The 21,034-nt window shown below is 35.6% G+C and overlaps 1 protein-coding gene and 1 long non-coding RNA gene across 3 annotated transcripts in view; one reads left to right on the forward strand and one right to left on the reverse strand.

The window, feature by feature from the left end:
* Window positions 1-21,034, forward strand: part of TENM4 (teneurin transmembrane protein 4) — a 1,639,674-nt gene that overhangs the window by 380,125 nt on the left and 1,238,515 nt on the right. For both annotated transcript variants that reach the window (XM_072032862.1, XM_072032864.1), the window contains exon 3: window positions 12,577-12,664. The gene's annotated coding sequence lies outside the window, so the exon portion shown is untranslated. The remainder of the gene's footprint in view (window positions 1-12,576; window positions 12,665-21,034) is intronic.
* On the reverse strand, window positions 5,873-8,329 carry LOC140001516 (uncharacterized). Its single transcript, XR_011806763.1, has 3 exons — window positions 8,221-8,329; window positions 6,613-6,751; window positions 5,873-6,522 (listed from the first exon to the last, which is right to left on the reverse strand). It is a non-coding gene; the product is annotated as an uncharacterized lncRNA (long non-coding RNA).

The following is a 21,034-nucleotide window of genomic DNA, read 5'->3' on the forward strand; positions in this document are numbered from 1 at the left end:
CTATGAAATTAATAAGTAGTAAAAACTTTTAGCAGCCAAGCAGTTTTGAAACCAGCATAGCATAATATGATCCCTACCACATATTTTAGGTATCTCTGTGACCTTCCTGGCAACTTAAAGGGATTAAGAACAGGATTTCTAGTGGGGCTACAGCTGCCTGTCTGTAGCATGAAGGGTTGGCTAAGATTTGAGCACTGCAGACCTGCTGCAATTTGTCATGAACACTGTATGCATATAAAATGCGGAAGAATAGAGGGAGAAGGGGATAAAAATGGCTACTGTCATGTAAACTGTTGGCTGGTCAGTATTCTTGTCTGGCTATGCCCTGGGCCTGATCCGTGCTGCCTGTTCTTTCTTCTTAATTAATTACTTTCTACCTCTTTTCTTGGATGAGGTCCAGGTGTGTATATAGCACATCTAAGGGGGCAGCAACTGAAGTTAGACCAGGGGCCACAGTCTGTCTGTGGTGCCACCAACTGGACAGACCAGAGTGGATGGACTTCAAGACCAGCGATGGATCTGGGACCTTGGGTCAAAGTAGCTCTTGTGTCCCTACTGCCATCAACTGGAGCACTCGTAGGTGTTGTATCATTAGCCAAGACCAAGGTGGACTAGCTGGTGAGTAGGTGAAGTTGCCTGGGAGCCAGGAGTGTGTCTCTAGGCATGACATCATAGTAGGAGCTGGCTACCAAAAGGACTAGGGGAGCAAGGACAGCTCCCAGGGGACTGTAGGGTCTGGACATCAGCTGAGACTTGCTTATTTGTGGGAACGTGTGTATGTGCATGTAGAAGTCTTTAAGAGTGAGGCATCTGGGCTAAATGAAGATGCAGATCCAGCACTGGATGGACTGTGCCCATGGACTGCTTCAGAGGCAGAAGAACTGTGTGTGAACAACCCTTTCATAGTTGGGTTGTTGAATTCAACATTTTGAATCCCTGACCTAGGCCAACCTCAGACCATCCCCAGACAGATGCATATATTTATAGATGTATAGATGTATAGATTTATAGATGTATATATTTACCCACCAAGGCTCCAGATTGGGCACACCTGGGTACTCATATCCATAACAATCTCATGAGGCAGCCTTTTCCTAATAACTTTCACCTTTCAGTCTTGAAGTAGAGCTGAAAATATCATTGGCTTTTCTGTAATAAAAAAAATGGATTTCTCTTTATTCTTGGTGTTGGTCTTTACTGTGTATTTAGACATGTGAACAAATTCTGCATCTCTTCCTTCCTGGTTATTTTATGTTTCTCTGTGCTTCCTGTAACAGCAATACTTTCTGCTAATGAAAAAGTTTCAGTCATCATTACTGTAATCTTCACATTCTCTCAATTTAAACTAAACTCCTGCTCCTAACACAAGCTTTAAGATACTACCTTACTACCACCACTTTATTGTTCAGAGGGCCCTCCTGGGCCAGTGAAGGACCCTAAAATTGCTCCTTCTGCTAAATTTCCTGCAGGCTCAGAAGCTCTCCTTTTACACTATGGTTTCTTTCTTTTTATTGTTGTTTCAGTTTTGGCTGCGCCACACTGAAAAGACAATATCTGTTGGTAAAATTATTTGGAGAACTAAATAGTTTTTTGGTTTTCCTATTTTATTTTGCCAATTTCAAAGGGAACAAACAAACAAATGAACAAAAAAAGCTGCATATCCCTTCTTCATTTATAAACATTAAGAGGAGATTTTTTTTGCTCTATGGTTAAATATTTGGGTGAAAGAGGGTTCTTTGTTTGTTTGTTTCCAAACCTGTTTTTTGTCAATACACACAAAAAAAAAAAAAAACAACTGCAGAAATAATGTTATAATATATGATAATGATTCCTAAACCTCATTCATGTCATATTTTATTTTGATAACTCCCCCAGGTAAGATGGTAGGTGAAGTTTTCATTAGGGGAAACACTCTTCTTAGACTCAGATAGCACAAATCTACCCTGACCCAAACCCTGGACAGGTCAAAATATTGTGCTCTGTGTACGCAATCCTCTTCCTCACCCTTCACGCCTAACACACTTTTCTTTCCTCTCATAATGCTGTGACTATTTAGTTTCCTATATTCCCTGCACCAGCCCAGGCAAAGGATATCATCCTCAATGTAAAATGTAAAAAAAAAAAATAATAAAAAAAAAAATCTATATAGATGTATAAATATATTTACATATATATATATGGGGGGGGGCAGAAGATGATAGCAAAATAAAATTCAGAAATTTCTGGAGGTGCTTTCATGTTCATTATGTATGAAATAGTTATATCGAAGTATCTCACTTGAATATTAACTTCTATATGTTTGGAAAGACCTTGCAAAAACTGAAGGTTTGTCGCAGTGTCTTTAATGAAAAAAAAAAAAAAGTAGACACTTTCACACTTTCAACACTTTGATTTGATCACTGTGCTCCTGTGCAGCACCAGACAAAAGTTATGATTTTTTTTTTTTCTGAATGTTGCTCTATTTGTAATTCAGATACAATATTAATTTAGCAAACTAGTATTATTTCAATTTATTTTTAAGACACAAACCCCCACCCCATTTCAAAGAGTAACATCCTTGCTATTTCAGACTGACATGGGCTACAATTTGGCAGGCAGCAGATCAATATTGGATAATCCTCTTTTTATTTGGAGGAGTCTATTATGATGGGGTAGAGCTAACAAATATGGAAATTGCTGGTAACCAAAGACCTCTCCAGTGGAGTTACAAAACTGGTAATTCTATTCGGGATCTGTTTGTTGTAGTTCGATCTGCATAGCATAAAATGCCAAGCATCTGCTAGCAGGAATGTGCAGAATAAAAATGAAGACAGCCTTCCCTCTGACTGCAGAGCTCTAGCAGCTGCACCATCCTGCCCTCACATTTTGGCAGGAAAGGATCAAAACTGGGAGGAAAAGAAATAAAGTGGCTGTATCCTTTCTCTGCCTCACAACCCTCTACATTGCAATAAACTTGGCAATGTAATCAAGACTTTTCCCCTGTACCTTTGAATTCAGAAAGCTGAACAAAATTATCAGCATAGCTCTAAAATATAATAAAATCCTGACTGGCAACTTTGAGTATAGTAATGAATAATATATAAAGGAAACTATTAGTAGAGAATTACAGCTAGGAAAACTTCTCTGCAAATGTGGGCAGAGCTTATAATACAAAGCTTTCATACAGGCATATGCCTGTATAAAAGTTTTTCTTTTTCTTCATTTCGCTAAATTTTGTTTGAATGTGTTGTGGGTACCTTGCCTCAGCAGTTGAACAGTTTGCATTCTTGACACATGGCATCTGTATTGAACAAAAACTGTGGGACTGAAGATCAACATGAATTTATATGTGTTTTGTTTGATTTGATGTTTCTGGATAAACCCTAACATCTGTTTTGCAGAATGTATGAAAGAATTCAGGCTTTACTGAAGCATGTGTTGGACATTTTTCTTACTGTGTTCTTATGTCTTTTTTATTTTAAAGAAAGAGTAGTTAGAGATGGTCAGTGCTCTTTTTATCATCATTTTAATCTGAAAAGACTTAGGGAGAATTGTCCCAATTTTATCAGTGAGGGTCAGCTTATTAACACTCTTGTGTGCTGCATAAATATTTATAAAAATAATGTTTAATTTTTATAGTCTAAGGGATCTCAGATCATGATACAGGAATATAGGATGTAAGTACTATAAAAAATAGTACTAGCTAGACTTTCAGAAAAATGCATTAGTGCTTTATCTGCTCAGGCTAGTATACGTTGCTTACCCTCATAAATGAAGATGTTAATGCTGCTATGCACTACATACTCAAAAAATGCCTCGATTACACTTCACTTAGATATCGCAAAACTTCTAGGATCCAGCAATATCACTCATCATGTTGCATGGTTGAGGAAAAAATAACTTAAAATTCTAATTAAAAATTCTGTTTCTACTTCTATTAATGCATATTAAAAAAAGTACAAATAGAAAAAGTTCTATGTTTAAAGATGCAAAGTGAATTCAGACAGACCATTGAGAGAATTTGTTGAATTCTCTCGAAAACATGAACTGGGAGAATACCTAAAACTTTGTACAGATACTTAATCTGTAATAGAACAAGCAGAATTAGCTAATGTCACAAGTCCATTCAGTATTTGGGGCCAGTTAATCTTTCTAGGTACCATTACTGTCCTAAACACATGTATTACTGATATTTGTTTTCATTGCATGCTGCAAAGATTTTATTTTCACATTTGCCTCTAAATGTTGATGGCTCTGAGGTTAATTGAATGAAAGATATGCAAGAGAACTGCCAGAGAATGAATTGCTGACAATCAACTGTGTAACAAGTTCTGAAAATGTATGCATGTATTTCTGCCTCAGCATAGTAACAAAGAAAGTGCATAGACACTATAGTGTTATAGCCTTTTCTACATCTTGTCAGCAAATTTTTTAATATAGTAGTGGTGTGTGTGTTTCTGAATTGTGCAGATAATGCATACTATGAATAAATATTTTGGCAATAAGATTGCTTTCTTCTGAGTCTTAATTTGCACTGTTTCTCTGCAAAAGCCATCAATGTGCATACCTTGTATACATTTCATTTATTTATTTATTTTATTTTCTGACAATAGTATTGTCATTATTACTGACTGCTTAGCACTACTTAGCCAGTCATATCACTCAAACAACAGGCAGGTGGTTTGTTCTACAGATGGATAAACACAAGCATGTTAATGCTAAACTGCACATATCTAGAAGTTGTGTTTCATCACGTTTGTTGACCATTCAGCCATCTGCCAGATTATCTTTAAAGTATGGTCCATTGTGGTTTGACAGAGGGTGAAAATGGTGTAGTAGTGGTATTAAGATTCTTAATCATCCTTGTAGCATCCCAGTGAAACCTTATTCACTGAAATCTAAATTAGATGGGCAGATGTATAGATTGGGAAGTGTTCCAGATCCTCTTTAAATATCAATAGGTTCAACAGCAGCTACACTAAGAATGTAATCACTGACATCATAACAAGTACTACCAAGGAGGTGCTTTGCATAACATAGTGTTAAGGAATTCAGACACTTGTGGAAAAGGAAAAATTGTCAGTTCTCTGCAGGCAGAATCCTGTTCCCGTGTCTTCAAGGTACTGAAATTTCTTTTCAGCATGGTACAGCACTCAGATATCTACAGCAGTGTTGGCAAGCTTATGTAGTACTCATACAGGTATTGGGAACATGAAATTCTAAATATTATATAAAATTTAACTCATTTAGAGAAATTTACAGAAAAAAAAAAAAAACAAAAAACAAAAAAAAACAATCCAGGACTATTAAATGCAAAGCACCACCTGTGGCTCAGAAAATTATTGATACACAGAAGACTGTGTGTAGACAAGTATCATTGCATAGCTGCCCCACTTTGGACTGTTCTCTAGTATAGGCCTTGTATTACATATCTTAGTGGGGTGTATGCCTTTTGATCTGACCTGGTACTATCTGTTTCTCTTTTGGCTCCAATTCCTCAGCTGAGTTACTACATGACAACAAACACTGTATAATGTATTATTGCTTTTATTTCTTCTCCTGTCTGGAGTATACAGTTTCTAGGTCAGGAAGTGTCTCCAGCTGTGCATTTGTTCAGTGCCTACTGGAATAGGCTGCAAACTCAAAGGAAGTTTAGGATATAAATGAAGTATAAATGTTAGTTTATACCCCTTAGGTAAATCCATATAGAGTTGCCTGGGAATTCCTAAGTCAGTTATAAGGAGAAAATGAGATAGCTGTCTTTAGGAAATTCAGATATTTTCTGTCTATTTGACTCCCAAGGGAATATTTTTCTTATGACATAGCCCACTCCAGTAAACCCAAGAGGAGGAGCTGGAGAAGGGAAAATCAGTTGTCAGGAGAAAACATTTTATATCAACTTTTTATCTACATCTATCCCTCATTTTTTATCCTTTGTTTAGGCTAAAGAAATATTTCTCAAATAGAAATAACAGGTTCAGTATATAACGTTCTATTGAATATGCCTAAATACAAATTTGAATGGTGTTTCTGAAAATACACAGTCACAGCAGAACTTTGGAAGCTGATGCACAAATCAAGTCATATGAAACCCAGTTTCTATCTCCTAATCTATCCAGCAAAACTATGCTAGAAGTCAATCATGACACATGCCAGCCAAAACTACACCTTAACCAACCAGTCATACACGTGTACTTGACAAAGCTGTGAAGAACAGTATCTGTAGAGGTTTTTATTTTCCCTAGTTACTTATTAATAAATAAAAGCACATTGTATAAATGTTGAGAAGAAAAAAAAAAAGAAAGAAAAAAAAAAGGAAACAAACAAACAAACAATTAAACTAAATTTCTGGTCATCCAGTTTTGTTTTAGTGGCTTCACCAACTTCAGTGAAAGTGCTCAAAACTATGGGACTAGGCAGAGAACCATGTTCACTTTGCAAAACCATAGTACAGCTCTATTATGCCTATATCCTTTTCATGCTTATTCCATTAAAAAATTGATTCCATATACGATGACTTTGAGGTCCATTTCTCTCCAGTACCTAATAGAAGGCAAAGGAGCATCATCAGCTTCAGAAAAGAAGTTGTTTCATATATTTAGCTTTGAATTCTTATGTTGAACACATACTTACCTTTTGCTGTGTGCCACACTAAGGGTATATGTCATGCATCTTTTGTAGAACTGAAGTTCTTTAAATCAGGTTTCATCCTACCCTTGTTCTTAGAGCTCCTTTGTCATCAGAGGTGAACATGCAATCACACCTGAAAATGCTGATAATGTAAAACAGCTAGTCAGCTCTGCACTTCATAACTTCTTTTTATTGTTTTGTGCAAGCTTCTGCAACTTTTAGCTTCTACATAGACCGGGTCAGTAACATTCCGAGTTGTAAGGAAAATATATGCATTTAATAATTAATGAAGTAAAAAGAGGATTCAATTAAATTACTAGGAAACATTACAGAGCAGGCTAAAGTTTAAAACTGTTATTTAAATTGCTGTCTTAGGTCATTAAGTATATTTTTCTGTGTTCAGAAACTCGGAAGCTATTAAACATGTTTGTGGAAGCAAGAAATTGGACCATTAAAACCTATCCTTTCCCACAAAATAAAAAAGTGATTTCAAGGGTTGGAGAGTTTTTTGATAAGACTTTTGAGCAGCTCAAACAAATATGGGGTCTCTGACATCACTTTAATATTTGGATGGCTTTCTGTACATGCAGGTTTTTTGATTTGAACTCAAGAATATTGTTAATTATGCATAGGAATAATTGGCAAACTGATGGGTTTGTTGAACAAGAGATGAATTACATCTGAGCTTCTTTGAACACAGCACCTGTGTTGTTCCTCAACTGTTCCATCTCCCTCTTTCCTTGCCCCTTTTCCATTCCAAACTGCACTGATCCCACCTGACGAGAACTGAAAGTATCTGATGTAAAATCTGAGAATTTTTCTCACTCATACTCTTAAATTTCCTTGCTATTACTGATGAAGTGGATCTGTCCAGACCAAGGAGATAAGACAACTCAAATTACAATCCCATTAAAGTCATTGAAAGAAAGCATGAAAACCAACTCAAGGTTCAGTTCTAATCTTTATCTAGAGGTGTATCATTGCTTACATAATTATTAAACTAATCTCAATATTTGTACATGCAAGAAGCACAGGTTTCTCCTAACAGAGAATTACTCTAATAATTGGAACAGGCAGAAAATCATACTTTCATAACCTGTTCCAAAAGCTAAGAAAAGTCAGTGGTAATTACCTTTTTCACTTTTCACTTTATTATCTCTATCAGAGCTGGGCAAATTGGGGCCTTAGTATGTTCTACAAGGTTGGCAATCCTGAAAGATGAAGCTCATAGGAAACCTTTGTGAAAAGATTGGTTTTGTCTCAGATGACTTCTTAGGTGCTCAAAGGTTATAGTTATCAACAGGATCAGTCACAAATGTTAATTTTGCATGAAACTTTAAGGGAATAGGTATGGTGGTTTTACCGTGCTGGGCAGCTAAACACCACAACCGCTCTCTCACTCCCCCTCTTTTTAGATGAGGAAGGGGAGAAGTAAAGCGAAGAACAACTCACAGGTTGAGATAAGGATAAATTAATTAAAGGGAAATAAAAAAGGAAAGGGGAAAAGGGAGGGGGAAATGGAAAATAAAAAGAAGGGAGGAAAACAAACAAATAAAATAAATGAAGGCTACGTGGAAGTGCAGAGGAAAGAAATTACTCTCTACTTCTCACCAATGAGCGATGATTGACCACGTCCTTGAAGCAAGGCCTCAACGCACGTAGCTGGTGTTTGGGAGGAGGACCGACATTTTCACAACGAGAGCCCAGCCTTCCCCTCTTCTTCCTGTTTCCACCTTTTATTGCTGAGTGTGAGATCACATGGTATGGAATATCCCTTTGGTTGGTTTAGGTCAGCTGCCCTGGTGATGTTTCTCTTCTCACTTTTTAGGGTTAGAGAGAGGCCCGATGCTGTGCCAGTGCTGCTCAGCAGTAGACACAACCCTGGTGTGATAACACTGCTGTTCCAGCTACAAGTGCAGAGTACAGCACTGTATGGGCTGCTGCAGGGAAAGTTAACATTCCAGCCAGACCCAGTACAATAGGAAAGTCTGATCTTGGTGACTAATTTTAACAATGATATTACTTGGTTGTTTTGAACTGTTCTTGAATATGTTCTTATGTTGGTCCACTGATTCCAAGTACGTGCATTGTCATGAAGGAAAATGAACGTCTTAAGATAATTAGTTCTTTTAGTGACAAGATTTTGAAAAATAACACAACACTAAGAAGTACGTCCACCTTCCAACCATGTCCTCATGGGATATGCTCATGTACTTTGAAAGTTGGTAATGATTTTAAGCTTTGTGCATTTTATTTGATTTCAGATGGACAACAACGGGCTTAGTCAAAAGATTCTAATCTGACAAAATTTATCGATACTATTGTGATTATTTATTTTATAATATAATATAAATTTTACAGAATAAAATAAACAAAATGTTCATTTCCAAATGTGCTTTTCAACATTTTTATTTCTATTTTCTTTGAAATTCAGTTTTGCTTTCTAATAGAAGTAGAGCTTTGGTAGAATTTAATAATAATAATAGTAGTAGCAATAATAATACAAATAAATAATAAATAACAATAGTAATTTGTACAAAAAGCTTGGCTTCCCGATTAGTTATCTTCACAACCATTCTTTTCTGTCTTTTATTCTGGGCAAAACAAACAAACAAAAACATCATCAACAGCAACAAAAAAACCTTCTATTCAAGTTGGTTTTGTTTGTTTGTTTGTTTTTTAAAGAAAGACAATGTTATTTTAAAAATGTACTTATGAGCACTACATTGACTTTTCTATCCATCAACCATCCACACTGTGATCATCTGCAGAGTGAATTTTTCTGCTTCCTCTGACAGCAGGACAGAATACTCTACTATAAATATCTATGTCACTCCTTGTAGATTACCTAATAAAAATGCATTCCTTTTCCCTGTTTTCTGTACATCTATGAAACCATTATGCACATATTTAATACCCATAAAGTATTAAATACTTTGCAACAACTTGACTCAATGTCCAATCCTTTAAAGGATTTAAATCTCATATGTCCAAGGCTGGGTCTGCATTCATGGAAGAAAGAGGTGCCAAGATGTGTTCCTGCACACAGGTTAGCCTGGTCCATGCATTGAAAAGATTAATTGCAGCCCTCTGAACCTGCTGTGTTTTCTTAATATTCAACATAGCTGTTATTTTTCTCATTCAGTCTGAAATATGTGGCTTGCTCTTACATAATTTAGCAGCAGTCTTCTCTGTGGGTGGCACTGTTTTTAGTAGTTGTAAATGCCTGTGAATTACCAAAGTGACTGATATGAAGCACAGCAATTTGTTTGGAGTTATTTCGATGATTACGGAAAGAAGGAAAATAAGCTTTTTTTTTTTTTTTTCCAAAATGTCAAAAGAAGAAACACCAGTCATGTAATTTCCAGAATGGTATAAACCAGTTTATCTAGTTTATATTTTCTATGTGTCCTCTTTATTCAGTGGTGAATGACACAATGTGTAGATTCTACTTATTGGTGTTGTTCAAATGCACTTCACTATTCATTTTGTTAGTCTCAAATAAAGCTCTGAATTAATCTGTTATTTTATAAAAAAGGCATATTTAATAGAAAAATACACTATAAAACTTAATCAATGTAGTTGGGAGTATTCCAAACCTGTACAGTGGTAAAAATACCTGAAAAAATAAAATAATAAAAAAGAAACCCTTACATGAAATGCATCCACCTTTATTAACCTATGAAATAAGAAGGAATGCAAGTGTTCATGAAGAAAAGTAGCTTTACTTTTTATAATAAAATATACCTATTGAAACTGCTGGAAGTATATATGGGAATAAAACCTCACAATATCTATACAATCATAGCAGAGAGACAGGTATCCACAGGAAGCCAGAAAGCCAAACTGATATAAATCACTGTGGAAACATGGGGAAAAAACAAAAACAAAAACACAAAAACAAACAAACAAACAAACAAACAAAAAACGTAATTTTGCAAAAGAGATCTTATTTATTCATTGGGCTTGATGAGCGTTTCATGAACCCCAGGATAATGTAGGTTCAACTTTTGAAGGCAAAAATGATACAACCCCTGGGTTTCTAATATTTTGTTCTGTACTTTTGTACCCAATCTCATTTTTAATCCTGTGATGCAGTATATCTCACTGTCTTGAAAAAATATATATATATTTATATTTATAAATACATTTTATAATTTAAATACATTTTATATTACTATACAAATTATTTATATTTGTAAATAAATTGTATGATTTATTTATAATTTTATAAAATTATATTTATAAATTATATATATATTCATGTATATATCTATATTATATATAGATATTGTGATGTAATTGTGTGCACAATACAAATTATCAGTTCACAAATCTTATAGAGCAGGGCAGTGTACCATAAAACAAACTGAAACTGAAAGAATTTCAAAGAAGAACATGATCTGAGGCTGGACTAGATGACCTCTAGGAGTCCGCCTGAGAAAATTTCCTCTGAAATGTTCTATGTATGATTTTATACTTCTGAGATTGCAGGCTTTGTCTAAGAATCTTAAATGTCCATAGGTCAAGACATTAAAAGCAACAAAGATTTGAAAATGCAAACTAATCATACAACAAAATACAAGGTGATCCATATCCCCAGAATTGTTCTGGAAATCCAAGAAGTACTTTGCTTATACATGTCATGAGTGCTGAGTTCTTGCCAAATCTTAATTACACAGTGATTTGAAGTGTAATTAGAATGCCTTGTGGTTTGGGATCAGTAGAAGTTAAAGCTTCATTTTTAGCACTGGTTGTAAATTTTCTGACAAACTAATTTTCCATTGAAGAAAATCAATCTCCACTAAAACAAATTCCTCTATTGAAATATGTCAATTCTAAGAAAACTTTTAACTTGGAACTTCAGTCCAAAACTGAATTTCCATATATGTGTGTAAAAGACAGATGAAGTGCTGAATTGAAGCGTCAGATGTGAATTAAAAATAAGAGAATTTCAGTCTCCCATATCAATTTAACCATTGCACACTTTTCCCTTCCCTTCCCTTCCCTTCCCTTCCCTTCCCTTCCCTTCCCTTCCCTTCCCTTCCCTTCCCTTCCCTTCCCTTCCCTTCCCTTCCCTTCCCTTCCCTTCCCTTCCCTTCCCTTCCCTTCCCTTCCCTTCCCTTCCCTTCCCTTCCCTTCCCTTCCCTTCCCTTCCCTTCCCTTCCCTTCTCTTTTTTTTTCTTTTCTTTTATTTACAGTTCTTTTCTTTTATTATTATTATTATTTTATTTTCCCTTGCCTTGCCTTTTTTCTCTTCTTGTTTTCGTTTTGTTTTCTTTTCTTTTTTCTCTTTTTTTTTGTCTTTTCTTTCCTTTGCTCTGATTTATTCTTTGCTTTGCTATGCTTTTCTTCTCCAGATTATATATATATTTTTTACATTAGTAAAAAGTGTGTTTATACTTTTAATTTAATGTATATTTAAAGTATGTTTAATTCTGTATATTTATTCAATTTCTCACATAACTGTTTACTATCTGTTGTAAATATTTAGAAATAATTAGAAATTAGAAAATATTTTTATATACTACTCTGGCATGAGAATAATTTTGACTTTATATTAATATGACATTTGTTGCTTAGTCAATAAAACTTCAAGACACTTGACCTCGAAGATATGACATGACATGTAAAAATATATTTTAGAGACTTAGAGATGCTAGAAATTGTTAATTGAATTATTCTTGTTCCACTAGCTTTTCTAAAAATAAATTAATTGTAATTTAATATCAAGGCTAATCTTAAACTTTTAATATATTTTACCCATACTATAATATTATTTTTTCTTTAAACTTCCTTGGTCTATAGGTCATGCCAAAATGAAATACTAATATATGCATTCTAGGTGTCTGTGTAGAGATGGTAGATGAACATAATGTTCTGGATTCCAATTTTGGCTATTCTGTGCTATTGTTGTCTAGACATGATAGATTTCTTTTTCATATGATTTATAACTTGTCATTACAGGACACTGTAGTCCTCCAGACAACATTAATCTATTGATGACTCTGAAGTGAAGACGTGATTGATGCAGTTACAGACCTTATTGTCATAGGTAAGCTCTTTTCTTTGCAAACTTTTTCTTGCTGAAATGTATAGCTCTATCTGGAGTTGGAAAACAAAAATATTCTAACTTCTAAGGAATGGGACACAAAGTTCATCGAGACACCTGTTTATTTTAATTAAATTTCTTTGTATATTCAGATAAATGTTCACTTTTTAACTGAAAAATAACCAGTTTGAAAACTTTTCCCAAGTAAGTTCTAACAAATGTTTCATTGTTAACTCTAATCCATCTGGGGTTGGTTTTTTTATTTATTTATTTTTATTTTTTTGAATTTCTTACTGAAATAGATATAAACCCTGCAGTGTCTGTCCTTCCAGTTTTCTTGTGAATTTATCTTTTGCTGTTGCAAAGAATTTTCAGAAAGGTACCAATGAAGTGATTCTCTTATCTTGTTCTAAATAAAGCCGGAAGTGGTAATGACACTTATACGTTCTAAGATGCAAATAAGATTCAGATTTGAAATTCTTAAGTATTACGAGTCTACATCTAAGACTCTGTTGTAGTCAGTAATAAATTTCTACACTGTTCCCACCAAAAAATATCCTCTATATCCTCTACTTTAATATTGAAGTAATCAGGGCATGCAGATAAATATTTCTTAACTGATTTCTGTGGCAGGTGAGGGAAGAAGTATTCTCAAGACTGAAGGGATGAATTTAGTCTACAGTTGGCATGTTGTAATCTCCATTTCAAGACCCTTCACAGAAACTAAATCAAAATTTCAAAGGAATGTTTCATGGCTGTTTAGACTGTTTTGAGATTTTAACTTACAATGCAATGCAATACTAGAAAGACAATGTAGTTTAGAAAAACAACCAACCAACACCACCAACAAAAAACACTAGCATTTTTTCCTTGGTCAAAACATAACCTAATTGACTCTGACAGCATGGAGACATACCTCTGTAAGCAATACAGATGGAGTTACCTCTAAAAATCTGAGCATAGCACAAGTAAAAAAGATATGGTACAGGAAAATCTTGAAATGTAAATATCTTTTCAGAAGGGTGAGTTACTAGAAGATGAGCTATAACTATGTACAAATTCATCCCACTAAGGAAAATACTATAAAATGAGTCCCAGAAGATAAAGCAAAATATTTTAACTGAATAATCTAATTTTCCTTAATACTGCCTTGTTGGGATCCAAACCTGTCACATTATTGTGTAGCTCTGGTAATGTTGTTACTGCTTCTTGCAGAATAGTTTAGATTATACTGAATGTACTGCTGTATTCAGTTTGTGTCTGTTGTATGCAGAAATGTTGTCAGCCTAAAAGTTGTTACTGTATATCAGTAGCTCTCCAAAGCAATCTAAAAAAAAAAAAAAAAAGAAAAGAAAAGAAAAGAAAAAAAATAACAACAAAAAACACCCTTCTACCAAAAGAAAAGTGAAAGAAACCCTCTGAAAGTGGAGACGCCTGTCTGCATAGTCACTGCAGACATATGTTTACAGAATTCTGAATGACCTCTTTCAGTGATATTCCCCAAAAGTAATGAGGCCAGACTCTCATAAGGCCTGCTCTAGTCAATGGATGGAGGCAGGTTCCTCTGAGAAATGGGGAAAGTTTCAGAACAGAAGACTAATTTTGAGCATTACATTTTGGATATGGTGATCTTACTCTATTTCTTTCATGACAAAGAAATTCAGGACTGTTTAGCCTACCTGAGCTAAACAAAACCGTTGTAGCCATGTTTTCCTCTCACCTTTCCGTCTGTTGGGGATGTTCTCTGTCTACTAATTTCCATGTATTAGACATGCAAATAAAAATCAGGCACAGAGTACATGTACTGTAATGATGACTTTTGCATTGCAAATTTTGTCTATGCAATGTAGCAAGAGCTAGAAGCCTGTAACTGCAGTTTCAGACCCCTTGATGTATCAGTATCCTTTCAGGAAGTAATCTGTTAATCTTGTACATAAAAAGCATTCCAGCATAATGTAGATTGATACAGTCTTGCTATGTAAAGCCCTCCTGGCAAATGTGGTGTCACCATTAGCAATCCTTGAAGGATGATGGACCTAGCATTTTCAGAAGAATTGTGTAGTTGATATTTGGCAATGCTTTTCTGCTTTTGAGTGAATATGTTATTCTCTGGTCTCTGGAGAGGAAACATTATCAAAAGTGACTGGCTTTTCACAGACTGTGCAGAATAATCACTATCCTCAAAAAGTGTTAAAAAGTGTAAAATTGTGTGTTGGACCTGCTAAGATTTCGGCTTTTGATTATTTATTTATTTATTTTTCTTATTCTTTACTGCAAATATAATCTTTGATTGAGCTATGGTCTTGTTTGGATGATGGTGTGTATTCTCTATATACTCTTGAATATACCTTTGTTTTGTAAATCATAAAATAATAAAATGGCTTGTGTTGGAACAGACAAGAGATCATCTAATTCCAACCCCCACCTTCTACTAAAACAGGTTGCTCAAAGCCCCATTCAACCTGGCCTTGAGCACTTTCAGGAATGGGGCATCCACAGCTTCTATGGGCAACCTGTTCCAGTGTCTAATCACCCTCTGACTGAAGAATTTCTTCCTTATATATAATCTGAATCTGCCCTTTTTTTAAGTTTAAGACCATCACTCTTTGTCCTATACCTACGCTCCCTGACAGAGACCTTCATCAGCTTTCCTGTGGGCCCCTTTTGGGTATTGGAAGGCTGCTATAAGGTCTCCCCAGAGTCTTCTGTTCTCTAGGCTGAACAACCCTAACTCCCTCAGCCTGTCTCCACAGCAGGGGTGCTCCAGGCCTTTGATTGTCCTTGTAGTCCTCCTCTGGAGTCCTCCTCTGGACTTGCTCCAATAGGTCCATGTACTTCTTCTATTAAGGGTACTGTACCCAGAGCTCAATGAAGTAGTACAGGTGCAGTCTCACAAGAGCAGAGAGGGAGAATCCTTTCCCTCACCCTGTTGGCCATACTACTTTTGATGCAGCCCAGGATACAGAAAGCTGGCTTTCTGGGCTGAAAATGCACGTTACTGGCTCATGTTGAGCTTCTTATCAACTGACATTCTCACGTCTTTCTCACCAGGGCTGCTTTCGATCCATTCTCTGTCCAGTCTGTATTTGTGCTTGGGATTGCCCTGACCGAGGTTCAAGGCCTTACTCTTGGCCTTGTTGAACCTCATGAGGTTCACACAGGCCCACCTCTTAGGCCTCTTCAGTTCCCTCTTGATGGCATCTCTTGACTTCAGCATGCTGAGTGCACCACACAGCTTGGTGTCATTGGCAAACTTGCTGAGGGTGCGGTCAGTCTCACTGTCCACGTCACTGTAAATGTTAAACAGTTCCAGTCACAGAATAACAGAATTGTCAAGGTTGGAAGAAACCTCAAGATCATCGAATCCAACCTCTGACCTAACACTAACAAGTCCTCCACTAAACCATATCACTAAATTCAACATCTAAACGTCTTTTAAATACCTCCAGGGATGGTGACTCCACCACTTCCCTGGGTAGTCCATTCCAATGCCTAACAACTCTCTCAGTAAAGAAGTTCTTCCTAATATCCAACCTAAACCTCCCCTGGTGCCCATTACCCCTCGTCCTGTCACCAGGCACGTGGGAGAGCAGACCAACCCCCACCTCACTACAGCCTCCTTTAAGGTACTTATAAAGAGCAATAAGGTTGCCCCTGAGCCTCCTCTTCCCCAGGCTGAACAAGCCCAGCTCCCTCAGCCACTCCTCGTAAGACTTGTTCTCCAGACCTCTCACCAGCTTTGTCACCCTTCTCTGGACTCACTCAAGCACCTCAATGTCCTTCTTGTATCGAGACCCAATACTGATCGCTGAGGAACACCACTCATTACAGCTCTCCACCTGGACATTGAGATATTTACCACAGTACTTTGAGTGCAGCTTTCCTTACCCACGGAGTGGTCCATCTGTCAAATCTGTCATCTGTCAAAAAATCCACATCTCTCCAATTTAGAGACAAGGATATCATGGGGAACAGTGTCAAATGTTTTGCTTCAGTCCAGGTAGATGGTATCTGTCATTCTTCCCCTATCTGCCAATGCTACATGTATTACCCTGTTGTAGACCACCAGATTTAAAATGTGAAAAAGAATTGTTTATTCTTCAAATTATGTGTCTTTCCAAAACACGAGCAGAAATCCGTTTGTTTTTTTTTTTTGTTTGTTTGTTTGTTTGTTTTTCCTTTTCTTTTGTTTGTTTGTTTGTTTTTTAGTAGGAAACTTGACATTTTGACAGTCAAAAAAGCCGGTCATTCCAAATGAAGCTACTGATCTGTCTTTTTGCTGCTTTTAATACATTAAAGCTTTTATCTGTAGTTAAAGAAAGTACTTCTAACTAGAAAACTTAATGGACAAGAAATATTTATCCTAATATAATATAGTACAATACCTTACAACCTGTTTTGGTTAAAAAAAAATAAATAAATAACTGGGAGATAATTATGAAGCAAAAGATGTCAGATAAATTGGTTCTTCCTTAGTAATACAAGAAAAATGACTACTTGTTAAAATCTTTACTACTTCCTATGCCTGTAGTGTCCAGCAATTCCTGGATAAATCCTGTTTGCACAGTGAGAGTCATCTTCTTAAAAGTAGTTTGACGTTTTTCTTAGTTGTGCCCAAGAGACTTTTCTTAGGAGCAGTACCTATGCCGGAAGCATGATCCAGAGTACTGTGGGTTCTCATAAGCTCAGTATTGATCATCTTTTCTTCTTTTAAGCCATTCACATTGGAGTTGTTAATTTATTTATAAAGATTATAACCTTCTTTGTGGACCATGGATAGAGAAAAAGGTGCTGCTATAGCCAGGAGCTTGGATATGAGGTTAACAGCATATTGGAATTCTGTCTTGTTGGATAAAAAGGACTTTTTGGCTGTAGTAATAATTAAATACCCATCCCAAAATGCATTGTATGGACTTCCAGATAGTTTCTTATATGGATGTTTCCTATATGGATGAAGGGAAATATTTTCTTAGTTGTAAATGGAAGGAAAACTAATTAGTACTAATTTGTGCACTGCGTGTTGATGCAGTCAAACACTTTTAATACCAATTAAATGTATTAAAACAAAATCGCATTCTAAAGATTTGTTTATTGAAAAGCAAACAAACAAACACATACACATACAATTTTTTAGCTCATACTCTGATTGACCTTATGGGATCACTTTAAGTCACTGCTACATTTAACTGGTTTTGTAATTATAAAGCATAGTCTTTAACAATTATAAAGTTGTAACAAAAGACTACAGAAGAATTTTCAAACTAAAACAACAGACTTTCATGCCATCTTCACCACGGATTAACCAAATGAGAGTAAATAAAAAGTGCCTTGCTGTCAATGTATCCAGATTATTCAGAAGGGCAAGAAGCTCTCTTTTTAATAGATGTTCCCTCAGGAGAAAAGGAGAGTCTGACTGAGTGATTACATTTAATATATTAAGGTTGGATTACTACAGTCACTAAATAAATGACCATAGGTAGAGATACAGTGAGAATACAGGGCTGAAAAGAAGAACCTGGAATAGTGAGAAGAAAAACTAAGTTATGTGGACGTAAAAGAGAAATACAATAAGCATGCTTGAAAAGGTGTAGCTGCCTTTGACATGACTTGTGATCTGTTGATGCTTTCCGTTTCTAGAAACTCAATGAAATTACCTAATTGACCCTCATTTTCACTAGTGGGTGTTTCACCCTTCCCCTGAAACAACAGCTGAACTTGAATGCCTTAGATCAGATGCAAGTTTCTATTGAAATCTGTGTTATTATGTGCAATATTTGTGAAGGAGGTTAATGTCCAATTTCCTTTAGCTTAATATGTTAGAACATCTTTGCATTGGTGCCTTTCACACCTTAATATATTAACTTTTAAATGGATATTGAAATGAGCAAAAGGATAATAAATAAAAATATTTGCAGAAGCCATCGTTTACTTAAATGAAATTGGTGTTAATTGAGTCTGGAACTAATTCAGAGCTGAAGAAAAGCAAAATTTCATTACCATCTTTTTGTTTTGTTTTGTTTTGTATTTTTTTTTAATTACCTTGTTTTTGAAAGCTGACAATATATAGTATTGACTTATATATCAGGAACGCTTCTACTCTTTTCAAGTAGGTAAAAAAAATAATATAATTAATATGAATTAATATGAACACTGATGAGGTGCATTAGGTGAACACTCGCATATGTAGCAGACTTATAACTGTATTTGAATGCTCTGCCCTTTGACTTCACCATTCTACTAAAAATTCTGGTGCAAGGTCATTGTGATGTCATTGGTGATGAGGATGTCCCAAAGTGAGAAAAATGTCAGGCATTGGACAAACTGTAATGTTTTTTTTTACACCTTCACTACTCTGATACAAGTCAGGAACAATATTCATTCCAATGTCATAGATCTGTTTTATGCTCTGCAATTTCACCCCTTACAATGTCACGACTGTTGGTTTATGTTTCTTGAATTTGTCAAAGATGAGGAAACAGCTACTGAAGCAAAGCTGAAACTGCATCTCTCTCCAGTGCACATAATCTCCTCTGTTGCTAGGAGAAAAAAAATAAATCTCTTACACTGGAGATTTTTGTTTGGTATTTTGTGCTTGTTGGCTATATTTGTTCATTTATTTATTTATTTATTTTTGCTCTGTGCGTTTTCCACATCTCATCTAAAGTTGTGGTCATGCTTTTATGTCTTTAATCCTTTCCTCTTTCATAGAAAGATATTGACGCCTTCCCCCCCCCCCCCCCCCCCAATAGGGACTTGATTACTTTATACTTTATACTTTATATAACAAGAAAAAAGCCTTACACTACATAAGAACAACACTTCTGAATATGTGGAATTACTATAATCCTCCAATTTCACCTCTGCATTCTAAGATTAAAGAAGGAATCTGATGCATATCATCTTCATTCCTAAAAGTCCTAAAGGAGACATAGGGGAAAGAAATAGGAAAATAGAGGATAATATGAAAATCGGTTCAAATTTACCTTTTCTTCATAGAGATTACACGGGGCCAAGGAAATAAGGGTACAAAGAAATCTGTTGATTACTTTATTTTTAAGGGTACAAAGAAATCTGTTGATAACTTTGTTTTGATCCTGCTACAGGGACACAGGGATTTCCAGTGCAGAATATCTGAATTTAAGGTGCTGAAGGACACCATGGAAATACTGTGGCACAGCTGGGAATAGTATAGATGTCTACAGGTTGATGCTTTCACTGGGGAGAGGAACGATATTTTTCTACTTTGCACTGACAATGCAGAAATAGTCCAATGAACCCTTTAGAGATCATTTGTTCATAACAAAGGATATTAATTAATTAAATAAATTTATTTCCATTTCAGTGTTGAATCCACAATTATTTTTTTTCCATCTGATCTACATACAAATTCCTTGCAGTCAGTCACCACAGCAAAGGGAAATCTGAGAAGAGACCACAAAATCCCTCTGCTGTCTTCTCGTTCTAACCAATAAGTTATATTTCTTTTCAATATACAACACTATATATTCTATATAGCAATTGTCTATATAGACAATTCTATGTAGCACTGTTCTGAGCTCAGAGCTTCTCAAAATTCTTTAGAAAATAATGAGGTTAAATGGTGCCCATGATGTGATCCTGAGTACAATTAAGAGCCATTATGCATGCAGCAGCAGAAAACACATACTTGTCTTTAAATTTGGTGACTTAGTTTAAATCGTCTGCTGAATGTTCAAAGCATTACAGTATTTGTGCTTGAAGAAAAGACAGACTTCTTTGTAGACAGTGTTGCCCTTTTGTAAAATGATAAGAAAAGCATTAACTTCTGTACTGGGAAAAGATAGTAAAAAATTACCCTGTTATCAGAATATCTACTGGTAGACTACTTGAAGTTAGAATGATTAATAATAGAGGGCTGAGTGACTAGATGGGATGTGTGTCTATTTTATGCTATATTTTTTTTTTATTGTATTGCCCAAAATATTGTGGGCAGAATCATTGACTTTGGTTAATCTCAGTGAGCCAAAAAACACATCTGTTGTTGTTTAATTTGTTCATTCTTTAAACAGTCATGTGAAACAGCATGGGAGAGGTCTTGGAAAGAATGTATGTATACCATTTTGCGCAAGACATTCAATGCTGAAACAAATTATCTAAACCTTCCTCCCTAGTGGTCTTGCAAAAGAGGCTGCAGGGTTGTGATGAGCTTGCAAAAATAATAGTGTTGTTTGTGTTTGTGTAGGGGTGTTCAAAATGAATAGATTTCTTTTTCTTCTCTGATAATTTTGTGTTCAAAGATGTCAGATCTAATATGAAATTCTGATCTATGTGATACTAACCTAAACTTGAGGTTCTTCCAGAGAAACCATTAAGCTTTATGTAGTGTCATCTGAG

Source organism: Anas platyrhynchos, chromosome 1 (genome assembly GCF_047663525.1).
Source record: "Anas platyrhynchos isolate ZD024472 breed Pekin duck chromosome 1, IASCAAS_PekinDuck_T2T, whole genome shotgun sequence".
NCBI lineage: Eukaryota > Metazoa > Chordata > Aves > Anseriformes > Anatidae > Anas > Anas platyrhynchos.